The sequence below is a fragment of the Lepisma saccharinum genome, chromosome 17 (assembly GCF_977018435.1).
Source record: "Lepisma saccharinum chromosome 17, izLepSacc3.1, whole genome shotgun sequence".
NCBI lineage: Eukaryota > Metazoa > Arthropoda > Insecta > Zygentoma > Lepismatidae > Lepisma > Lepisma saccharinum.
The window spans coordinates 34,008,658-34,031,738 of record NC_139245.1 but is presented as its reverse complement, the minus strand read 5'-3'; the positions used below and the strand labels follow the sequence as shown (position 1 = coordinate 34,031,738).

The 23,081-nt window shown below is 37.7% G+C and overlaps 1 protein-coding gene across 3 annotated transcripts in view; it reads left to right on the top strand.

The window, feature by feature from the left end:
• Positions 1–15,444: 15,444 nt before the first annotated feature.
• LOC146001672 (uncharacterized) overlaps positions 15,445–23,081 on the top strand; it is a 713,225-nt gene continuing 705,588 nt past the window's right edge. For all 3 annotated transcript variants that reach the window (XM_083139297.1, XM_083139295.1, XM_083139296.1), the window contains exon 1: positions 15,445–15,985. The gene's annotated coding sequence lies outside the window, so the exon portion shown is untranslated. The remainder of the gene's footprint in view (positions 15,986–23,081) is intronic.

Genomic DNA, 23,081 nt, shown 5'->3' with positions numbered 1-23,081 from the left:
GAGTCTAGAGGTATGTGATGAACAATGAGCAAGGTTTAATATCATTTTGGTTATATAGGGGAAGGGTGTCAGCCCCCGAATATCACGTTCTTGTTGTTTTTTTTGTTGTTTTTTTCAGCTATTTTCTCATTTCTGAGATATGCATAGGCATAGCAAGGAAATGAACCCACGAAAATATTTTTTTGGCTTTCCTTTCCACATGTCAGTGGTAATGAGCTGTCATCCAAGTCGCACGCGGGAGAACGGGGTTCAAGGTCGCTGAGAGGAGTCACGTCGCAGGCACAAAATATTTCGCAATACCTTTGTTCATTCCCAAGCAGGGCTCAACTTGTTGAATGAGTGTTTTCGTCTTCCCTCAGCCAAGCTATGCTATTTTTGACTTCATTTATGTCTTTGTCCAGGCCAGGGAGGAGAAATGAGGGGGGAGGGTGGTGGCTTTTTTTTAGGAAGACGTTTGGAAGGGCGAATTCATTGTTACAGCTGCGTTTAGAAGTGGTCGGGCGTGTCTGCTTTACCGCGAACTGTTTCGTCTAATTGTGAGTGATTTTGATCAGTGGCGGACTGTGCCCTATTGTGTACTTGTTTTATACAGATCAGTGGCGGACTGTGTGTGTACTTTTGCTTCGGCAGTCTAAAGATCAGTGTTTCAATATTGCATTTATTTCCCCTCCAATAAGAGTACAGGCGTGTAAGATGGCAAGAAGACCCGGTTTATCACTATGTGATATTGATGACGAGTTGCGTGCATTAGATACGGATTCAGAACCAGACTGAGCCAAAAAAAATTAATTTACGTGCGCTGAATTTCAAATTTGCCGCTGGAAAAAAAACTCGGATGCTTTGCATTGGAAAATATTTTTTTTTCTTGGAAACTATCTTGAATATTTGCGTGATTTTTTGTACGATAATGCCAAACATATCAGGCAATACGCAGGAATAATTTTACATATTTACGTCGCGGCGCTACCGAATGGGGAGCTCGCGATTTTCAAATTTGGTAAAAAAAAAATCATATTTCTTTCATCTTCTTCTTCTTCTAACCAATAACGGAAAATTCTGTTTTTATGCCATAGGTTTATAGCCCCATGTGTACTGAACAAAACGAGCTATAACTTGTAACTCCAATGTTCTTAGTTCCTGAACTAAAAGAAAATTAATGTACGTGCGCCGAATTTCAAATTTCCCGCTGGAAAAAACTTAAGTGCTTCGCATTGGAAAATATTTTTTTTCTTGGAAACTATCTTAAATATTTCCATAAGTTTTTGCACAATAATGCCATGCATATCAGGCAATATGTAGGTACAATTGTACACGTTAACGTAACGGCGCTGCCGAATGGGGAGCTCGCGTGTTTCAAATTTGGTAAAAAAAAATATTTCTTCTTCTTCTTCTAACCGATAACGGAAAATTCTGCTTTTATGCCATACTCTTATAGCCCATTGTTTATTGAACAAAACGAGCTATAATTTGTAACTCGAGCGTTCTTAGTTCCAGAGGTATAAAAATTTACGTAAAAGCATGCGGAAATTTGAAATTCCCGCTGAAAACGCTTCGATCCTTAAGGCATTTACCGACAAAACACGTTCGGTCGTCTAAGGGTTAATACAAATAAATTAAAACTACTTCTATTTAAAAAAAACACTAATGCTATCATTTTGTAGTCTAAGGGTCTTAGGTTCATTTCCTGGTGGAGATACATTGCATAATAGCTTGGATTCAGCTTTGAAGTTCCAGTTGTTACGTACCCAGTAGGACCAAGTAATGTAAATAGTTTGCCAAAGACGAATAGAGATGGCAGCACCAGGCGTGCAAGGTTAAGAATTGGCATAATATATGTGAATAATTTTATAAATAAGAACAAAGCAAATTGGAAAGATGAAAAACAATAGAATATATTATAAGAAGACAAAGAATAAATATGAAAGAAGTAAATTAATATATATATTTTATAAATCAAATCAGTGATCACATGTAAGTTAATATGAAAATTAAGGAAGTCAAAGCACTGATACAAGTTTGTGTCTTTGAACAGATATTGCATCTGTATGATTGATTTACCATTCCTATAGGGGAAATTTTGTTTACATCAGTGGCGAGCGCGTTCTGATCGACGCCCCACAGCACTTTTTGGTTGCGCAGTTTAACTGTAGCACCTACTTGGATACGCGTGTAAATAGTTTGCACCAAGTATACACTCTGTTGGACCTAGTTAGTGGTGGCGCGTTCCAATTGCAGCCCCAAGGGAGGATATTAGTATTATTCCCAAAGCTTAAAGGGAAATGTTGGAAAAGGATAAAGGAATTCGAGAAGGAAGTCCAGATCCAGAACGTCCATTAAGAGGGAAGTCTAGATCCTCCATATTGAGAAGGAAGTCCAGATCCTACATATTGAGAAGGAAGTCCAGATCCAGACCGTCCATTGAGAAGGAAGTCCCGATCCAGATATGTCCATTAAGAAGGAAGTCCAGATCCAGATTTGTCCATTGAGAAGGAAGTCCAGATAGAAGAATATACAAATAGAGAAAATAAAATAATACAAAGCATAGAAGAAAGTAGCTTATCATGTAAATATTCTTACTCCATGTATCATGTGTTTAAATAATATATTCGTTTAAACGTCTCCATTGGAAGGCATCCTGTCTGGTTTCGTTGTCTACAAAGAACCCTACCCTGTAGATAAGCTTGCTGAGTTGTAAGATTAAGGTTTATGTACCTTTGCACCAAATGAAGGTAGCACAGTCCAGACCAATCTCAACACAAATTGGACCCGGACCCTTATAATTTCTTGAATTATGAAGGCCTATGGATAAATGTATATTTTCAATATGTTGTAAATTATACACATAATATTTCCAATGTTAAATCTAATATACGTACAGCCTATTCTATGCCCCACCCAGAAAAATATTCTAAACGCACCTATATTTACTATAATACCTTTGCACAATCAAATACAAGGATAATAAACCTTAGAATATTGTATGAAGTATACACTATTTATGAGCAATTTTGTGTACAACGGATAAAAAATTTTGCACAGTCCAATAAGGAAAAATAAAAATCAGTAGTTCATCTCCACTTTTTTGGCCCAGTTATTTAGAAGTCAAAAAATGACGGTAAAATCAAGAGGGAGACTACAACAAAATGCCCTGGTACCACTTTGAAAAATTGAACAACAAGTAGTGACATCTTGTGATAAAAGACAGGATAAGAATGAAAGAGAGAGAGAGAGATAGTTAATTGTAGAAGGAAAATAAGGAAGGAAGAGCATAGCCTATCATAAAGAGAAAGTATACGGGAGATGATAGCGAGATACACAAATTGAAGGAGAAAGAGAGGTAGGGAGAAAAGTGACAAAGAGGGAGGATAGAGAAGCAAAAATTGAAGAAGAAAAAGAGGCTGCAAGAAAGAGATGGGAAAGGGGAGAGACAAAGATAGGGAAACGAAGAAGTGAGACATGTGGAACAGGTATAGAGGGGATGAACAAACACAGAGAGAGAAAAAAGAGAAGCTGGACATACGAAAGGATATTGTGCAAAGGATTCTCATTGGTTTGATTTATTACACTTCGCATTTGTGCCAGTTTCCGCTAATCGCGACAATAGGATGAATGATGAGAAGATGAGATGGATGAAAGGACAATCACAAACATACATGCCACTTTAAACTGTAGGTCCAGTCCCGATTAGCCTTACTGTGCATAATCTGAAAATCAATGTCCAGGGTATACTACGTGGAAGTGTGTTTGGATTTTTTGTATCTTCGGAAATGGCAACCCCTTGCATCCAGTAGAAAGGATAAAAACAATCTCACACACACAGAGTGAGGTGGGCAAACCAAAATATACGTATTGGCCGCATCTAGTTCGCTAAACGTCTTGACACTAGGTGTAGTAAAGGTATATTCCAGTGTCAGGCTTATGCAAAGATGTCGTGTTCAACCAAGTAGGCGCTGTGCCCAAGAATGGTGATATTGAAGTCCAGAAGATTCAACAAATGCCTACATGCTGTTTTCAGCGTTCAATGATTGTTTATCATTACACCTGGGATTTTTAGGTTCTAGAAAGTGTGCCATTAAATTTATACATGTTTATAAATGCCCTGAGGCAAGTTTCTCTCAGTTTAGCATTTTTTAGGAAGAAAATGGAAAATAAAACTAGATTTTCTCAATCCGTTAACATTGTTAGTGTCTTTTGCAGAACAATCTATCTGACAGACGGAAGATTATTACAAAATAATATATCTTGAAGTTGATTAGGTAAACTTTTTGGTACATTGAAATCATACAAACCGTTTATATTGTCAATAATTTTGTGTGTGGAAGGGAGGGTTGAGAGTCGGTATAAGATTGGAATAGAGAAAACATCTGCTTGTATCCTTGAATTTTTTAAAAGTTCGCCTTGAAAACCAGGAATTATACCAGTGACCACCATGAATCTTTTTGCGTTATCCACACTCAAACTCCGCCTTTTGTCTGTGAGGGTCATTTCATGTGCTGAAAGTTATCTTTCAACAGAAACATAGTCAGTAGTGCAAATTTGAATGCTGAAACATTTCTTCGCAAGGCGTGAATGCCAAGAAGGACCAAACTGACACGAGAGTGGGCACAGATCAGAAGTTTGCTCTTGGGACTTTGCAGGCAGTAGAGACGATTGGGTGGCAAAACTGAGAATGGGGAGGGGCAAGGACAGTTTACTTTATCTTAGTAGGCAAGGCTTAGAATTAAAAGTCTATAGTGCAGGGGTAAAAAGTATGGAAGAACTTTCGTCTTTCTGACGTCACTGTTACCTGCAGATAACAATGGCGTCAGACATTTTTTGTTTTCTTTAATGCTTTGATAAAGATCATATACTTGGAGGGAGGGAAATCTACAGAAAACATGTTTCAAACACGCCAGTCATTGAATTATTTCACCACCAAACCTAGTAAATACCTCTGTGAGACATAAACATTTTGTAAAACATAAAATAATATGAAAGCCTAAAAAAAAAGTTTAATTTAGGCACATAAACCTAACATAGGTTCTGACAAGCAAAATAGGTTATTTTAGGCACTATAAAACTTCGTCAGTTGTTTCATTTTTTAATGAAACGCTGATATAACTTGTTATTTCTTATTTACCTGCAAAGGAAACAATAGCTGAAAAAAACTAAAATCCGAGGTCTATATTCCTTTCCCGGATTCTCTGGAGTAAGAAAACGCGAACGCGTTCTGTGCGCATGTTGAAGGGTGTGCGCCTCGTCCAATGAACGCGCGGAGGGGAGGGGCATCCACGGGAGGGGGCTCATTCACGGTCCAGTAGTTCCGTAGTAAACATGTCAGCTCGCAAGTCTAGGGGAACTCTGCATTCAGGAGAGCGCCTCATAGTGTCGAATGTGTTCGAGAACAACTTGTTTGAAAAGTTTAAAACACATGGCTTTGTTTCTTTTTTTACAAATGTTTGAAACAAAGTGTTTGAAACATGTTTTTCAGACTTGTTTAAAACACATTTTGATACATGATGTTTCATAGTTTGTGGTTATTTGCATGTTTTTTGAAAATGTATGTTTAAATTTGTTTTAATTTTTTTCTGTTCTTCGTAGCATCAAAAGACAAATAAACATGCAATATTATTGTTATTTGTGTAAAACAATACACTGGCCATTGTTAAGAATAAAATATGAAATTGGCAGCAGAAAGCGTTTTGCTTTACGGCCGTTACACCGCGCAGCACTTCGTTGCTTTCATCAGGCACCCTTCCCCACCTAGTCTGGCCCCGCCCACAAGCTTTCCCCTCTGCACGTCACTACTCCAGAGAATCCGGAAAAGCAGTATAGTTATCATGTATTACGTTATCATACATCACACTGTTCGCCGCTAGAGAACGTAGCGCAAGCGGTGCAGACATCAAATACACTACCTGACACCAAATCAACGAAGTAGAGGACTCATTCTTGCACATTGTAACCAGACACTTGAGTGCAAAGAGAGTGAAGAAAAATGCAGCGAACTAAAGACTGTTCGGCGAAAGAATAAACTTCAAAATTATATTTTTGTATTTCCCGTCGATAGCCAGAGAGGGTCGCATGAACCGCTCAATCAATCGGCTTTGTCCAGTTGTCGTGGTGAGGGGAAATTCTCATGGTATAGGTGGGTTTCTTGTGACGTCAGGATTCGCACCGTCGTCGCCATGTTCGCGGCCAAATTGTTTGTCGTCTGCAAGGAAATACCCACCATGTAGCGTTCGTTACACCTGCGCCAACTGTACGTTTGTTAGTACTGTGTAAAATGTCGGTGCATGACAATGTCGTGCCGTCTAGAAATAGCGGTAATTTTTCATATGTTCAAACTCTTTGCGCAGTCGACAAAGAAAGATATGAAGAAAAAGCGAAGTTTTGCAGTGTAGATCCACGGATTTACTCCCGGTCCATCGCTTTCGAAAATAAGGAAATGAACACTCACAGAATGTATTCAGGCTAGAGGGTTGGGCACAATTCAAGCGCGTGAGAGAGGACGGGAGTGCAGAATTTCAAGTGTGTGGAGAAGACGAGACGAAATTCCACATTCTCCTCCAGTGCAAAGAAACAGCAGAGGCTAGACAGAAATACATAAGGGATATGAAGGAATCAAAAATGGAGGGGCTAATGAGGGCCATTACGGGGAGGGAAATGACGGGAAGGAACGAAAATCAAATAAGGGACCGGGGAATCTTCCTACATTACGTCTGCACAAAGAGAGCGAATAAGTTGAGGGACGGGAGTGAAAGTGCCTGAGAGCGGTGTGCAGAAAGCTTCTTTTTGACAATATGATAACTAGTGCTATTAGTGTAAAATTATGAGAAAAATAAAACAGATTGATAGACTGTAGTGAGAGAAGAACTTACAATAAGTATGAAAGGTAAAGTTGAACATGTGAGGGCATAAAGAGAGTGGTTGGGGGGGGAGAAGAAGGAAAACATATTCATTGATGTATGGAAATGTGTGTACAGCCGCAAAGCCTCATACTGAAATAAACCTATATTCTATTCTATTCTATATAAAAATCTGTGTCACACGCACAAACAAAACTAACAAATGTTGTTACACACATAAATATGTAAAAAGAAGTAAATAAACAACTGAGTATTTCATAAACAAACAACATAAACTAACCTACCCTAACCTGCATACAACTGAAGCTTCTGGGGTGATGGATCGGGAACACCTGACTCGGAAAATCCACTTTCGTTATCAGGAGCGATGAATCAGGACAAACCACGCCCACTTTTCGAGAAGCGATGGAACGGGAATACACCGATCCGCATGAACTGGACGATAACGAAATGAACAGGGGGGGGGGGGGTCTAAACCTTTGGCCAACTGTAGTTGACGTGCGTTTATTTACTTTAACCAGCTACCTGGAATCAATTTGTTTTCGTATTTATTAGTGGCTCGGATTCTGCTTGAAATATTTACATCCAATACAGATAAAACTGTAAATTCCAAGGCTCTGCCATTATAGTCTCTCTCTTCTTTTAAGGTTTGTTAAAGCGCTGTATTTTAAAATGTTGAGGTGCTCGAAAACAGTAATTTCACTCCTGCTTTAACAATTTCGGATATACCGGCCTCCGTAGCAGAGTGGTTAACACAGCGCGCTACGATTCCAGGGGTTCCGGGTTCGAATCCCAATCTGAGCATGGGTGTTCTTTGTGAGTTTCGCTTTATCAGTTTCATCATATCATCACTCAGCCTCGTCATCACGATCAGCCAAAACTGGCATAAAAGCGAAGTGAAATAAACCAAATCAATCAATCAGTTTGGGATCCTTTGATAACAGTGGGTCTTTTTTTTCTGACAGTACGCAATGCCTACAACCTGCACCTTTTTTCTCATGAGTCGAATAACAATTAATAACAGTTTGTGTTAACGAACGAAATATAATAAATAATCAAGTGCAAACGTAGGCTACAATTATCAAGATGAATTAAACTTTGAGGATCATCATTTTTATCGCCAAACTTAACGGAAGTGTCAGCACCATTCTATCAAAAAACAAGGAAACACTATTGCAAGTATGATTAAACACACCAATTCCATCCATTTGTACTAAAAGTCACAGAGAAAGGTGTCATATGAACTTTCCTGAGAGGAAATGTTCACTGTACACTCTGTAATGTTTGCTTTGTTCATTAATGTTGGCACGATTTACTTTTGCCAACCAGACGACGCGGTATCTTCTCATCAACAATTATCGGGTCTCGTGCCGCACTGTTAGAAGTTACCGTGAAATTTACAATATCCTACCGTTAAAATTTTACGGACTCGACCGTGGATTCGGAAAATACTTCCATACCGTTTTAGACCAAGCCGCGCATGCGCATTTGTGTCGCTCGTCAACTTTCACAGGCCAACATGGGCGAAGCGTATGTTTTTGTTGCTGTGTTGTGCTTGTTTATCGATGGTTGTGCTACGAATGCCTGCATGGAAAGTAAATCTACATAACTCAAGGTACGTATAATGTTTTTATTTTTTAACATAATGGAATGAAAATTCATTGTAGTACAGTTTATTACGTGCTATATTATTATTATTGTACTGCTGTACTATGCAACGAAGCCAATAACCATGTGCATTTATTCACTTTGCCTGTGTAGTGGAAGATATAAATTCATCGATGTCTCTATGACATGTACCTCATAGCAAATACCGGTCACTTTCATTAGGTAGTATACAAACGATATATGAAGTGCGTGTCTGTTGTTTACAAGTAGTTCTCAGAAATTTTTGAAAGTAGAAACTTGCAATTGACGAGTTACGGGTGGTAGAAATGTTTAGTAACACAGACTCTGAGGTACAATTTTTTCTTACTTGACAGGTTTTGATGTTTTATGTAACATAGAATGTGCTTCAAAGCGCGGAGAGCACAAACAAGCGCGATATTTGATCCCAAAGCACAGCTCACGTAAATTAAAAACCTCCTATCTCGGAGTACTTTCGCCACTTTTTGTTGGTCAAAATTGGTGTATGCACATTCAAATAGCGTAAAATACGTGCAAATGATAACGTCACGAAACTTAGCACTCCTAACAATAGTTACACTTCTATTTTGGTTTTGTGAGTTTTCAGTGCTTCGTGTTTTATTTACTTTATTTTACAATACATTTAAACTGTAAAATTAATATTTATTTTCAATTATTGACTTTTATCATTAATATTTTGGGTGCCCTTGCACGAAGCATTCGAGTTGTTCTGCTTCAGAATAAGGAAAATAGGTACTTTACTTCACCATAACTCATTTCCCTGAGCTAAAAACATCAGAAAAGCTACAGAAAGAACTTAATCTTCATAAAAAATGCAAAAATTATCACTTGGTGGTACAGAAAGTCAAGGGTACCTAACTATTCATCTGGCATAACAGCTTAAAAGTACTGGCTGAAATTGAATGGATTTCATCAGTAGTGACTGAATGATACTGTTAATCCTGAACCTACACACATAATTAATTCCAGGAAAGGGTTTAAAAGCTTTACTGGAAAAAATGACAACACGGTGTACTTCCATCATCCCCTTCCTTCACCTATCCTCTACACTGAAAAAAAATCATGCAAATTAGCCGATATTTATCTGAAAGTCCAAAAATTATAGTAAAATTCAATTATCGGTTGTAGACCCCATGAGAGTAAAGATATTTTGATCTAGCTAAGGTTATGTATTGAGAAGTATTTAATCCCATGGAAGATTTATAAATGAAGAACTGGTCTCCCAATATTGTTCATTTTATTCATGATGTTGTATTATTTAGGTAAGTAGAATTACATAGCTTTGACAAAAAGTTAAGTGAATGGTTGGTTAAAAATACAAATTCATGAGTAATTATAATAGTGTACATTTATAAAAGTTGGAGGTGTTATATTTAACTTTGTATGTTAAAACAAATCTGAAACTTAGAAAGTTTTATATGCGGAACACAGAAATTGTTCTATAAAATTATATGGCAACTATGATTTTCACTAATATTAACCATTTGGATGTTCCATAACATATTGAGCATCCACTTAAAATCCTTCTGCTAGTTCTAAGCAAATAATGTGAAATAAAAGTAAAATTTTTGTAATAATTCAAAATTCTTTCGGTTTTACGGCATTTTCCAAGAATGACACTTTTACATAAAAACTGAGTGGTACTGACATGAAAGATATTAGTTCTTAATGTTATTTTGTATTTCCCTTCAAGTTTAAGCTGTTTATAACTGCACCAATTAGCATTCATGCATATTTAGCTGTAATTAGGTATCTTATGACTGATTTAAAATTATTTTTCTCTCGCAAGAATTGCAATTTTGGTCAAAATTTGGATTTAAAGTTCCAGTAATCAAAACAATGAAACAATATAAGTTTAATACACTAGATTAAGGTAATTTATGGTTTACTTGTTATCATTAAGTTTAAAACTGTACAAAATTGTTAATAATTTATGGTTTTCATGCTCAAAATTAATTTAATTACTGGTTTTTATGAGAAATTCTGATTTTTAAGTCTGGAAAGTGAAAGATGTGCCAAGAATTGTGCCGATGGGTAGTGAGCTGTGAAATTTCTGTGGGAGGTACCAGAAACTGCATTGGAACCTCTTTCGGACAAGATCCACAAGTAAGTTGCTTTTCATGTTTTCAACTAGAACCTGAAGCATCAAAATACCCACCCCTCCTCCCATTAGAAATGAACCCAATAAGTTTTTTTATGAGAAATTTGAAATGTTACTCACTCAATGGTTGGAAGTTAGCTTGAAAGGTAAATAAAATAAATCATGGTTAAGGTTATTGAAAGTTTTCAATCTTGTGTTCTGACAACTATTATTCAATCACCTTACCTTTACTTTCCACGTGAATGACTGTATGTGGAGAGAGTGGGTCATGGAATTGAACAATTACTTGAATTGATACTAACACACAGGGTCTACTTTTTTTTTTTAAATGCTGCCAATTTATCATACAAACTCCTGTAACTATTTCAAGTCAGAGTGGGCTTTCCTTAAAAGTGGACCAATTGACATTCTTTGAAATAACCCTTCCGTACAGTGAATGCAAGTATTTTTTTATATATATTTGATATTTTGAATGAGATTCTTAAATTTATTATTGTTATTACAGGATCGTCCCTAATAGAATGCATGGAAATTATGCTTTCAATTGAGCAAGAATTGATAGAACGCCTGGCTTCCTGAATGCTGTATCAGTATTCATTTCAAGCATGCAACACATTGCAGTTTGGCAAAAGGTATGTTGTATCATGTATGAATGGAACACTGCACAAACTTTCACATAATAATTAAAAAGCTCCAAGTTTGTAGTTAAAATATTTTTAGTTCTCCTGAAATATTCACATCAACTCAGTGCATAAAACAGGTGGTGGGTCAGTGGCAATGTGGTTTTAGTACTAGACCCATACTTTAATCACCAAGCATTCAGAGTTTGAGTCTTCTTGTCAGCATGGATGTGGTTTGTTGTACAGTGAGATGCATAAGAATTGCAAAGTAAATTGTCCATCGCCATGTTTATTGCCCTTGTTTTACGAAATGAGAGCTTAAAAGAATGAAACAAAATGTCAAACAAGCTGCTGAAAATTTCTACACCAGCACTTGCATACATAAAAGGTCAGTCCCTAAAAACACGAAAGATGCAAGAGAAATATGAATGAAAATTGTTATGGATAATTTGCTGAGCAATACTTGTGCTTCCACTGTACCATTCATTATTTAATCATAATATTGGTCATTCCTCATGTTAGTATTGTCTCTTAGATCTAAAAGATGAATAGTTTAAACACTGAACGCAGTATTGGGTTTACCATATGATTTGGCACACACGGAATGGATGTAAGGTAAAGCTCCTCATGCACCATGCCATGAAAGCACAGCGCAATGTGGAAGTTGGGCCCCACCAGTGCTGTGATACCATAATTTACCACAGCTATACACTAAATTTCATGAAACGTGAAGTGGAAACCATGTTTCCATTAACTATGGAATATGTTTCTATTAAATATATGGATGAAATCTGCAAACTTCTCTAAAAATGTGTCACTCGTGGTGGAATACTGATGATGATGATATATGGCATTTTACAAATAAAAACTATTATGGAATACATATTTTCATGATTGCATTTCAACATGCATGCTACAGTACAGCATGTTATTGTATCTCCATTTCTTGTTTCATTGCTTTTTTGAATTTTAGTTTTGTTTTCTGTTTACAACTTTAATAATACTGATAATGACACTAAAAATGAAAACTTGCAAAAACGTACATAAGAAGTTCTCTTCTTGTTTAGAACTGACATAATACAGACTTCAGCTGTCTCATGGCAGTAAAGACACCCAACTAACTGGATTGTTATGGTTCACACAGGAGATGTACTGCGTAGAAATTTTTGCAAAGAAAATTCAGGCTTGACCAGGACACAAACCAAGGTCTTTGGCATACCATGTCATTGCTCTGAGGACTGAAATAAACCAGGTCTGGCTTAGTAGCTAAGTTAGTATAGTTACTTTTTCAAATTAGTTACTCTATGGGTAACTGGGAAGGGAGGGGGTGAGGCAGCTGAAACATGGTACTGATCACATCATCTCCACTGTAGCCAGTAGAGAATGTGGAAGCATGTGCCTTCATGGAATGGTGACAATTTCTGCCACCTTTCCACATATGTATTTATTTTTGAGGGAACTGTATCAATGGGAAACCCCTCCTGAGGTCACCTTCCACTGAACACCTTTGACAATGTTATTCTGTTACTTGAGAATTAATGAAATTTTAAATTTATGCAGTTGCAATTGCACTTGGTTTTGTATCAAATTTCTTAATGGTATATTTCTTCTTCCCAGATGATTTAATCCAGCAGAAGGGTCCTAAGTTAAGAAGAAAAAAGCACAAGTGCAATGTAGTAATTATTTGACAAAATGCAAATAAACAAGTGTAAAGTGAAAATAAATAAAAGTAAATTATAATTATGTACTTGGTTGAGTTGAATAAATTATATACATTATTTGAATTTTTATGTGTCATTTGAAAATTCTATTTTTAAAACTGAAAAGTATTTCAGAGGATTGCACCAATAGCAGGAATGGAAGATTGGAAGTAATGCCAGTAAAAGCCAGTTTTTGATCTTATTTTACTTATTTATTTATTATTTTTTTATGTTGAATTGATTCTCTTGGGCTATCGAGTGTGTGTTCATGAGTGTAATTTGTGATTTATTTGTTGCATTGTGAGGAACTTGAAGTGAAATCGCTAAAACATTGAAATGTTAAAGTTTGAGGGCTGAGAATTTGTTTGTTTTTTGCTTGGAAGGATTGTAAACATATTTTACCTTTTCCTCATAACTGTTTTTCTTTGTGAATGTATCATATCCTTACAATGCATTCGCGCACACATACATATTGTAGTAAATGGAGAGGTATAGTTTCAAGTCCACTTTATGTTCAGATAGGCTAATTGGGGCTGGACCTACAGTTTTGAAGTGGAATCCAAACCATTGTATTATGCCTCCACCAGGGTATTGATCTCAGGACTCGATCACAAGGTAAGAATAAATGCATTGTGCCATCAGAGGGGCCTGGAAGTCTCTAATAAAATAATAAAAACATTGCCTTCAAGAACATGTTAATTTTGTCCAATGAAAATGTATGTCATTGCTGGTTATGGAGTTGGTGGATGCCATAGAAATGCTATTTTATTAATAAGTTAAAATTCTTAATTTAGTATGTTTGTTTCTTTCTGTGTATTGGGTTAAATGTGATAATGAATATAAATGATGGAATGGGTATAATAAATACAATGATACATTCAGGTATGAACTGGGTTTTATACCTGGCACCTCTAGCTTTATGAGACGAACGTTAGCTCACCAGTCCACTACAGAAGCCAGAAGGGGGCTATAATAGTTCAGTGTTTCCCCCCAGTTAAACAGGTAATTTTCACTTTCTAACTACTGTCGACCTCTGCAAGGGTACGTAAATCAATTGTGTGTTGTGCAAATGTAAAATTTTCTCTAAATGCTTTAGTATCGTGGAAAACGATGAACTGTGCTGCCAAGGAGTGTTTTAAGCACATACATTGGCAGTGAAATTGGAAATTTTATACTTATGCCAGAACAAAATCAATCGTCAATATGTAATGTGAAAATAACTTTTTGACATTAAGTCTGGCCAAAAAAGTATATATTTTTTCATTATGCAAAAAAGTACTTAATCTAAATACAGCCACTTATTGTTTAAATTACGGCTTTGTTCCGTATTTTTAAAAAACAATCTTGTTAAAATTACGGTATATTACCGTTTAATATACAGGTATCTGTAAAAAGAAATTTACGGTCACCGTAATTTTACGGTATCTGGATGGCAGCGAGAATTGACGGCCTTAGACCGTTTTTTCTACTGTCAACTTTTTACAGTGCGTGAAGCGCACCTTCTGTTCTTTCTCGGAAAAATCTAGGTAAACGTGAATTTCTGTTAAATAACGCAATATTGCACAGTACCATCGTAAACAAGGTTGGCATTTCCCGCCCACCCGCTTGAATTCCGTATTTTTACAAGAACCGACCTCAATCATGGCTGCTCGATCCCACAATGCAACAGTTTGTGACGCAGATGAAACACACCTAGTCTGCGTTGCCAGTTTTTTCGATTCAAGTCTTTTTCGAAACAGGTAGCACCCTCAACAAGGCCAAGCACGGCGAAGTCTAATGTTTGCCGCAACGTAGCAAGCGAATGGGTTTCCGATTCCCTGCCTCTCCCTGAAATGCGAGCGAAGGGGGCATGTTGACAGGAAGAGGTGTCGTGTACGACTGGACAAAACTCAGGCGTGTAGCAACACCGCTATTCTCCCCTTGAAACTCCCACAACTGGGGGCGAAAAGTCTTGGTTTTCTGAAGTTTTTTCTTTGGCCGGTCGGGCTTTAGACGGGCTATTGTGTGAGACACATACGCACTCACACGAGAGAGAGCGAGAGAGAGAGAGAGAGAGAGAGAGAACATTAAACAAATTTAATTAAGTTAGTAACAATGTTCATTCTTGATCTCTATGAAGACCTACATATCATATTATTAATACATATTTCCAACAAGAAGCACAAAACGGGAAATGTGTACTAAGGCTTCATGCTTCACGTGGGTAGTATTTAGGTTTCAGCCATAAATTTAAGGGAGATTTCCAACTTTTGGTATTGAATTTACGGATAGTATATAAGGGCAAATTTCCGTACATTATTTCACAGCCAACTTCTGAAGTAAGCTTCAAAATCGAACGTCGCTGATGGACAAGCTCGAGCTGCCTAGGGTACACACTATCTGAAGCCTGCTTCCTCCCCCCCCCCCTTTTTCCCGTGCGCCGTCTGAGCCTCTTGTTTGATACCTTACGTTGCGGGTGGAAGCGGTCTCAGTTCGGCGCAAACTCACCTCACACCGTTCGACGAGCAACAGTCAGTCGGTCCCGGAACTTCGGGCAGGGTAGGCACAAATATCTTGCAAAGATCGAACTGCCCCACTGTATCAGCAGAGAAGAAAGGGTGCTGGAGTGTGTTGTCTGTGTGCGTGGAATGTTTCGATTTGTGTGTGATTTAACGACGAGGCAGCCATAGCAACAGGCGCTTATGTGAAAACTTTCCTCCCCCCGATGTTTTTGATCGCTAGCACGGTGGCGACGAAACAGGTGATACCCGTGGTACTGGATATGCCTCGTAGGTGGCGCTTTTGACACGAAAAATGTAAGTAAAGTCTTCATTCACTTCGCAAGTTCGACAGAAGTGTTGAAAGAGAATTTGGTGCACGCGAAAGCAACAGTTGAACCGAAGACTGTAGGCGATACTATTTCTGTTGTGTAGGAAGTAGTGTAGCTACACGTAGTTAGTTCATTTTTTATCTTCGCTGTGTTGTTAGTGCTGACTCAACGTGCTTTTGGTAGTGATAGCTTCGTACTCTAGAAGAGAGAGGAGTTTAACCTTGTTTGTTTCAAGAAATTGTTACCAGAGGGCAGCAAAGGTGAGTACGTTACGAGAATAATTCAAGCAAATTTCAATTTAATGTTCGTTCAATGCAACCACTCTCATTTCTGTTTATTACTTTTAATTCATAATTATATAGTTAAATTCCATAATTTTCTTAATTTATTGTCGCTTCTGTATGAAGTTCCTCGTAATACCTCGCTCTAAAATCGTCTCCTTTTTACAGCTTTATAAGGTATCATTTCTCTCATTCTTAGCTCCGTAAATGATTCCATTTTTTTTATTTTTCCCAATTTATTTTATTTTTGTAAAGTTTTCTTTGACTTATTTTCATTATCAGTATATGTTTCGTATTTCTGCTTTTTTACTTTTCCTACATTTTCGTTTGTACTTTTATTGTTTAGTGTCATTTCTCTGCCACTTTTGGCTAATCGCGGCGATGAAGATTAGTGCGGATTACAATGAAATTGATTAATACAGTTACAAAGAACACCCATGCCCAAGCCGGGACTCGAACCCGTGAATCTTCGGGGTAGAGATCGAAAGTCGGCCTCTTAACGCGGTCGGCCACAGTATCTTTACGATATATTGTTATTGTTGTTGTTCTAAGTTCATTTTTAGCTCGTATAAGCTAACCGCGACTGGACGTACAGTTCAAATTTGATGCAAGCTACTATGCAACGTGCCTCCGCGAGGAATCTAACCCGGAACACTTTGATTACAAAGCGATAGTTTTATCACTGGGTATCCCTTAAATCTTTCTCTATACGTTTTAAGAAACTTTTCCCTTCTTATTCATGTTTAACATTTTGTATTTTTTTATAATATAATAAGTCCTTAGACGTATCTGTAGTGTATTTGGAACACTTGCAGATCTCACACAAGGTGTCGAATACATTATAAATGATATGCACGCATAATTCAACATTATTTAATTGACCACAAATTACCATTCAACAAACTATAATGAACTCCATTTATACAAGACAAAACATAATCTCGTTTTATCAACATCTTGGCAACTTCAAAGGTCTTATAAACTATTTACGCAATAAGCGTCACACATACGACAGTATCAAAAATATATACGACTTTTTTAGAAACTCCATTCGCTTATTTTAACGATGATGTGTGTGTGTGCGTGTGTGTACGTGTGACTGTGAGTGCACACTAAAGCCTCCCAGTCCATAGTTTTCATAGTCATCACCAGAGGTCGGGAATTTTACATAGTACAGCGTAACTCAAAATCTAGATTTTGTTTTAGGCACGACTTTTGCTTGTTTGGGAAACAAATTGCATTAATTGTCTTTAATTGATAAGTTGTTAAAGAAAATTAGGTTCCGAACTTAATATTTTTCTATAAGTCTTGGTATTTCCTATCCCCTCTATTTTTATACATCTCGGTTTAATATAATACTATTCTATGGAACTTCATGTATTAGAGGTTAGTTTCAATTGATAGTCTATTGTAATTCATTGAAGCAATGCATTTATTGTTAAAAAAGCGGAGATTGACACCCCATAATTAAAATGTTGAGTCTTCTCACTCAACCAATTTACATCTCCACGCCAGGTTCATCAATTAAGAAGTTATTATGAAAGATGTTGACACCTCGTCGCATTTTATAATGGCTTTCAAATTTGCATTTGAGAACACCATTTTATATTGATGGATTTATGTAGCGCTTTCGTTCTATGACGGTTATATCACAATATAGACTTGTGATTGTTTCAAAAATAAAAAAAATAGCGAAAAATATATACATATTTAGGAAAAGATGACTAGCTAGGTAACTATAGTTAATCATGTCAAGTCATGTGGTACGATTGTGACACTGTACTTGTATTATTTTACCTCCGTTGCCATTGTCTGATCGCGACGATGAGAATGTGTGGTGATTAAATTTGATTAAGGGATCTCTTGAACTGGGGAATTTCTGTGCAAGGGACGAGAGTCGACTATTTAATGCGCTCGGCCATCGAGGTGGCGATTGTGATGTTGAAATAACAATGGTAGTAGAAACACAGTGATGTTAATTTGAAGCCAACATCATTAAACCCAAATTAACTTTGAATGAATGATTCCTAGTACAGTCACGGACACTTGTGGGTTGTAACGACGCAATTGACTATCAATGGGATCATTACAACCGAGAACTGCCCGTGACTGTTCAGTGTGAGGGAGGGCTGATTTCAGTAAGCGTAAGAGATTCTGTGGTTCCTGTAGCATAATTCTGAAATGTGCTTTATTGATCGGAAAAATGTCTACCTAAGTCTTTGTTAGAGGATTCTACTCTGATGCCATTAACCAAATAGCCGGCGGAGTGATGGCACATCGCACTACAACGCCGGGAGGGACCCCTGGCCTGGGCATGGATGTTTGTAAGTACGTATTCATAAATTTCATCAAATCATCACTCATCCCCATCTTCGCAAATTAGCCATAAGTGGCACAAGAAGCGAAGTAAAATAAACCAAATCAAATCAAATCATTACCAAATATGGAGTAAGTTGTTTTAAGAATAAGAGAGTCTCTATGTCTCTCTCTCTCTCTCTCTCTCTATTTTATCCCTCTCCTTCTCTCTCTAAGTCAGCCGACCTCTGTGGCGGAGTGTTTAACACAATGCGCTATGACAACTTGGGTCCCGGCCTGGGCAATGGTGTTCCGTAATCAATTTCATCCCCCATCCTCATCGTCGCGATTAGCCAAAGGAGGAAGAAAGCTAAGCCAAATACCGAAAAACTTTACTTAATCAAATCCCTCTCTTTCTCTATTTTCTTTTCATATTACTGTTTCTCTCACAAACAGACCCACAGAGAGAGAGAGAGAGAGAGAGAGAAAGAGGGAGAAACAAATAGGAAAAGAAAGCGACAGGGGAAAGAGCAATGGTAAGAAGCTCTCCCTCCTCCCTCTCTCTCTCATTCTCTCTGAAGAGACAAATGCAAAGAAATAAGGATTCAAGTGAATAAAAAGTGAAGATACAGAACTTGTAACAGGGCTGGTGAATTAGAATTGTAGTGGGAAGCGTAATATTGTTATATTCATATGGGGAGAAAATGCAATTAAAGGCAAGAAAAATGAGGAAGCATGTGTTTTTGGAATTACGCCAATGTATCACGTATACTTGGAGAATAAACCAATAATAAGAGAATGGAGAAAGGTACGACATCTGTGAGGAAACACTGTACTAACATATAATGTACTACACAAAGGCAAAGAGAGCAATAATTGTATATAAAAACTGTTATTAAAAGGGAACAAGAAAACAGTGTGCACAGGCTTGGCTTGCACGTAGATTGTAAACGAAATTTGAGACTTGATATTTTCCGGGTGGAACCAAATTGGCAGAAAGGCAATTTTCCGGGTGGAACCAAATTGGCAGAAAGGCAATTTTCCGTGTGGAACCAAATTGGCAGAAAGGCAAAGCAAAAGTAAACCCGTCGATGTTTTTCGTGCCGGGGTGAAATTCTCAGAAAGAAAGTTTTGGGACACCCTGTGTTTGTGTGTTAACTCGTGCTTAGATCTCTGGATTAATCATCTCACTATACGCCACGAATATGCACAAGCGAAATTCTATATCACGCTCCGCTGACTCTGTTTCCAAACTAGTGTAATTGCATTAATTAAAAGGTGAATTGTGTGTCACGGTGTGCAGTTGGTCGTAGGGATCGAGGATCAAGCTCTTTGACTCGTGAAATTTCGAAAAACAACAATATTTAGTGATGTGACGACACACTAAATTTGACCTTTGTCATAAAAGTTCCAGAGCTGCCGACCTTCGTGGCAGAGTGGTTAGCATCGGGCGGTACGACTATGTAAGGGTCACAGATTCGAATCCCGGCCTGGGCATTCGTGTTCTTTGTGAGTGTCCCTTCATCGATTTCATCATATCAACACTCATCCTCATCCTCGCGATTAGCCAAACGTGGTATAAAAGCGATGTAAAATGATCGAAATGAATGTACCAAAAGTTCCAGGACTGATGTAAAAGAATATATTCAACTCATCAACCAATGGTTCCTTGGCCCTGGCAAAGTAGTCCCCTCCGTTGTCTATATACAGCTGGCATCGTTTCTGGACGTCTCGGAAGCACATCTAGATTGCTAGAATATCTTGATGTCGTTTTCCTTTCGTCGGTATTTTTACACGGGTAAACAAAGAAAAATCGCACGAGGACAGATCTGGCAAATATGGAGGTTGTGATACAGCCAGGTATTGCAGTACTGATACAGCAGTATGGAGTTTTGCATTATCTAACGAGAAACTTAATTAATTGATTTGCTTTACTTCGCTTCGCTTTTGTGCCACTTTTGGCTAATTTGCGAAGATGGGGATGAGTGATGATATGGTTAAATTGATGAAAACCTCACAACATCCATGCTTAGGCCGGGATTCGAACCCGGGATCTAACGTGAAACGTGTGTTTAGTGTGAATTTAGCGACTAACCTGTTGTAACACAACTCCTTCAAAATGGCAAGCCAGGAATATCACTGAGCTATTCAAGCTGTTATGGCAAATTCCTTTCTTGTCCTCTGAAATACCTGCTCTCTGTGTGTAGATTACCTTCTTCTTTTTGATGTGAAAATGGCAAACATGTGTTCCAATTTTCCTTGTTAAGGGAATAGCGAGCTCTGACTGGCAGAGAGCAATGCACGTGCTGTCTCCATCGCTTCTCTTATTGGGTGGAAGGAGTTACGTGACGGCTGCTAAGGTCTTCCAGCAGGTGACAGGCCACCGAGTGGCGGGAGCGGTGCCAAGATAAACCTTTGGAAATATAGTGTGTCGCAAAATAGTGTTTACACTCTTTGAACGTCAATAATAGGAACACTAATAACAGTAGGTATGAACTTTTTTGCGTGTCACATACCTCAAAGTTATAGATGTTCATTGTCAGCAATGCTCTAGAAAAGATCGACAAATCAACAAACAGCAGATATGGTTTCCACAGGAAGGGAAGCACAGGTAGTCTCGATCGCATGTCTCATGTCATCCAGTGACCATGGCTTTCTGGGGTACACATCCAGAGGCACATCCAGTCAAGTCACATGTAATAGTTTCTCCGTTGCTAACATTCAAAAAGTGTTCACATTATTTTGGAACAGCCTGTATTTGTTTTTGCGCAATTGTAAATATCCTAAGGAGTTTCAGACAGACCAAACTCTTGCCCAGTTACTTTGAGAGGCAAAAGTACACGCAATGTTGAAGAAAGTTTGTCACGTCTTTTGTTTACTTGCAGATCTTTAAAAACTTCCAAACTTTCAATGGCGAATAAAAGGTATTTCGTTAATGGCGTCTCATGTGAAAGAGGTTTTAATGTGGCGTGTGGATATGGCTTTCACCTGTCCCTCCTACTTTGCACGGTGTGCATGAATCACGTGAAGACTGCTACTTCTCATAACATCGGCGAGAAATGGGTTCTCCCCATAATCCTTGAGTGTTTTCTGCATGACACCCATTATGGCGCGTTGCACTGTGGCGTCACTTTCGATTCTTATCCATGGCTATTACACGGGACGCCATTCAACTGTTTTGAAAGCAGACGTAGTCCCATCATGAGCCAATTATTGTTTGGGTCGATTTCTTATACACAATACATAATGTGAGCGTCGGTTACATACAACCATTTTGTATTCCATTTTAGCGTTTCCTACACCCTGTATTGATTACCTCTTGCGTTTTATACTTCCATCAACTTTATTTCCTGTTTCGATGTTCTCCTCAGATTAAATTACGGAGTTGCACAGTGCCACCCTGACCAGAGAAAGGATTTATATTTAAATACATATATGTATAAAACTGAAATCAGTTGTATTATCTTTGAACATCATGGCATGTAGACTCAAAACATTCAGTTTTATTTTCCATACTTTTACATATATTACGTTTGGCTCATATTTTACACATTTTAGTTATTTTTACATCTTACTATAAGAAAAACTCTATGCTGACCAAGGCAGTAATTTATTCTATTATAAAACAAACTAAACGTAACGTTTCAACCTTCTAGCAAGGTCTTCTTCAGACTCTGCACGAAGTACAAATGTAACAAGGTACAAAACAGGACGATATACTATATACTCTAGACTATTAGAAAGTTGTTCTGGAACATTCTAACAGGTGGCTTTCCCTTGTCAACTGTACTTTCACCTAAAAGGCTAAACATATTTACTTCCATCTAGAATGTGGTTGGACTCTTTATCTCACGCTCTATTTCCTTCATTTTCTTCTTCCTTCGTCTCTCCTCCTTCTCTCTTGTCCTTTCCACAAGAAAGCTTCCCGACCCTGTGGCAGAGTGGTTAGCACATCGCGCTGCGACGCCAAGGGTCCCGGGTTCGAATCCCGGTCGGGCTTGGTTGTTTGTGAATGTCCATTCATCAATTTCATCATTTCATCACTCATCCCCATCTTCGCAAATTAGCCAAGAGGCACAAAACGCGAAGTAAAATAAACTAAATCAATCAATCAATCAATCACAAGAAAGCCACCTGCTAGAATGTTCCAGAACAACTTTCTAATAGTCTGAAAGGGAGTAATGTTTGTGTATATATATCGTCCTGTTTTGTACCTTGTGACATTTGTACTTGGTGCAGAGTCGGAAGAAGACCTTGCTAGAAGGTTGAAACGTTACGTTTAGTTTATGTTTTATAATAAAATAAATTACTGCCTTGGTCAGCATATTGAGTTTTTTATATCATGCAAACAAGGCTTAATGGTGTTATAATTACTATAGGGTGGTTACTCACCGGGAATTCCTTGAATTCCGGGAATTATGCCTGGATTATTGGCTTCGGGAATTATGCATGAATTCTACGTGAATTTTCCTCCGTAGACGTGAAAAATTACAACTTAATGAATCCAAATCTCATTGAATTTATATGAATGTCTTGAGGTACGTTTTCACAGTTTGCTCTAATTGATAAAGGAGAAGAAAACCTCTTGTAAAATAAAACAGTCCGTTTACTTTTTTAGTGTCCTTTGCAGAACAATGTAACAAACGAATGATTATTATAAGATGTGATATCTTGAAGTTGAATTTGAAATTCTTGTACAATTAACAATTTTTCGTAGATTGGTATATCCCGGAACATTTGTGACTTATATGTGTAGATGTACGTATTTCGAGTCTGAGTA